We start from the raw sequence: 2500 nt of genomic DNA, 5'->3' as shown, positions 1-2500 counted from the left end.
AAGCGAGAGCGTTCTCTGCTGGTTGAAAAAGCTTACAGCACCTGGTATTCCCAGGCGGTCTCCCATCCAAGTACTAACCAGGCCCGACCCTGCTTAGCTTCCGAGATCAGACGAGATCGGGCGCATCCAGGCTGGTATGGCCGTAAGCAGAAGCTGCAGCTTGAAATACCTCTTATATGGAGTTGAAGATAAGTCATAGAATATAAGTCATTGATCTGTTGGTTTTATTTGTTTGAGTTAAAGTGCCTTAACCATGTGGAAAACACTTTAGGACGTGAGCTGTCGCTGTTACCACGTTGAAATATGTGTGGGTAGATTAAGCGAGAGCGCTCTCTGCTGGTGAAAAAGCTTACAGCACCTGGTATTCCCAGGTGGTCTCCCATCCAAGTACTAACCAGGCCCGATCCTGCTTAGCTTCCGAGATCAGACGAGATCGGGCGCATCCAGGCTGGTATGGCCGTAAGCTGAAGCTGCAGCTTGAAATACTTCTTATATGGAGTTGAAGATAAGTATATAATACAAGTCATTGATTTGTTGGTTTAAATCATACCTATCTGACAGGTTCCAGTTTGTTCATGTACATGAGGTTTCTTCAGAACAGTCAAGGGTCTGTTATGGTGTTCCGCAGGGTTCAGTGCTAGGGCCAATCTTGTTCAGTTTATACATGCAGCCGTTGGGAAGTATAATCCAGAATCACGGCATACAATTTCATTGTTATGCTGATGATACGCAGCTCTATTTGTCTATGAAGCCGGATGAAACAGAACCGTTAGTTAAACTTCAGGCATGTCTTAGGGACATCAAGGGCTGGATGTCCAGAAATGTCCTGCTTCTAAATTCAGATAAAACAGAGGTTATCATTCTTGGTCCAGAGCATCTTAGGAAGGGATTAGATGGTGTTGCGATGGCTTCCAGTGCAACTGTGAGAAATCTTGGTGTTATTTTCGATCAGGATTTGTCGTTTAAACCATATGTCAATCAGGTTTGTAAAATAGCCTTTTTCCATCTCCGTAATATTGCAAAGATTAGGAAAATCCTCTCACAGAGTGATGCAGAAAAACTAGTTCATGCGTTTGTATCTTCTAGACTAGATTACTGTAATGTGTTGTTAGCAGGATGTCCAAGTAATTTGCTGAATAGGCTCCAGCTGATCCAAAATGCAGCAGCACGAGTACTGACAGGAATTAGCAGGAGAGACCACGTCTCTCCAGTGTTAGCGTCGCTCCATTGGTTACCCGTAAAATTCAGAATCCAATTTAAAATTTTATTACTTGCGAATAAAGCCCAAAACGGCTTAGCTCCGCATTATTTGCAAGACCTGATAGTGCCTTATGTTCCTGTCAGAGCTCTCCGTTCTCAGAGTGCAGGTTTACTCGTAGTTCCTAGAGTATCTAAATGTAGATTTGGAGGGCGGGCGTTCTGCTATCAGGCGCCACTACTATGGAACCAACTTCCAATCTGGGTTAAGGGGGCTGACACCACCTCCACCTTTAAAACTAAACTTAAAACATTTCTGTTTAGTAAAGCCTATAGTTAGTGTTTAGTAAACCTCTAGCTGGTGTTGGTAAATCTCTAGGTAGTGTAAACTTTAGTGTGTCAGAGTCGCTCCTGTGGTTTCTTGTGCTGGCCCCCCCTTCTCCTCCCTTTTCTCTCTTTTGTCCATGTTGCAGCATCCTTTGCCGGACACCGGAACCTGCAGTGTGGGAGTGAGGGGGGCAGGGTAACGGCCCCTTTTGGGCGGGGGAGAATGTTCGTCCCTCAAGACTCCTCTCCCTGGCCCTGCCCCTTCTCAACCTTTCCCCGACCCTGCACCCCAACCTGGGACTTGATGATTGGGCCGGAGCTTCGGGAGCTGCGTGCTGGCCTGCGGTCCCCACCCCTGGTCATCCCGTTGCTGGCCCCCCCTTCTCCTCCCTTTTCTCTCTTTTGTCCTGCAGGTGGCCGTGGGTGGCTTGTAGCTTGCATTACGGAGCACAAGTCTTTTCCTGACCCTGCACCCCAACCTGGGACTTGCTGATTGGGCCGGAGCTTCGGGAGCTGTGTGCTGGCCTGCGGTCCCCACCCCCGGTCATCCCGTTGCTGCTTCCACCTGCCTGCTGTGCTGTTGCCGTCCCTGACCCACCAGTCTGGCCCTCGGCAGGAGGGTCCCCCCTGATGAGCCTGGTCCTGCTCAAGGTTTCTTCCCTCCTAAAGGGGAGTTTTTCCTTGCCACTGTTTGGCTTAAGGTTTTTCTCCCACTAGGGGAGTTTTTACCTGCCATTGTTTATGTAATAACTGCTCGGGGGTCATGTTCTGGGTATGGGTCTCTGTAAAGCGTCTAGAGACAACTCTGTTGTATTAGACGCTATATAAATAAAATTGAATTGAATTGAATTGAAAGTTGGTGATAATAATTTAGAAGCGCTTATTTGTTGGAGTTAAAGTGCCTTAACCATGTGCAAAACACTTTAGGACGTGAGCTGTCGCTGTTACCACGTTGAAATATGTGTGGGTAGATTAA

General features: G+C 47.4%; 2 non-coding genes across 2 annotated transcripts; both read right to left on the bottom strand.

Moving 5' to 3' along the window:
- Positions 1–29: 29 nt before the first annotated feature.
- LOC133435651 (5S ribosomal RNA) lies at positions 30–148 on the bottom strand. Its single transcript, XR_009779488.1, has one exon. It is a non-coding gene; the product is annotated as a 5S ribosomal RNA (ribosomal RNA).
- Positions 149–346: 198 nt separating this feature from the next.
- LOC133435499 (5S ribosomal RNA) lies at positions 347–465 on the bottom strand. Its single transcript, XR_009779343.1, has one exon. It is a non-coding gene; the product is annotated as a 5S ribosomal RNA (ribosomal RNA).
- Between the last annotated feature and the right edge of the window lie 2035 nt (positions 466–2500).

This window comes from Cololabis saira, unplaced genomic scaffold, assembly GCF_033807715.1.
Source record: "Cololabis saira isolate AMF1-May2022 unplaced genomic scaffold, fColSai1.1 scf055, whole genome shotgun sequence".
NCBI classification, from domain to species: domain Eukaryota; kingdom Metazoa; phylum Chordata; class Actinopteri; order Beloniformes; family Belonidae; genus Cololabis; species Cololabis saira.
This window is presented reverse-complemented; position numbering and strand designations above follow the sequence as displayed.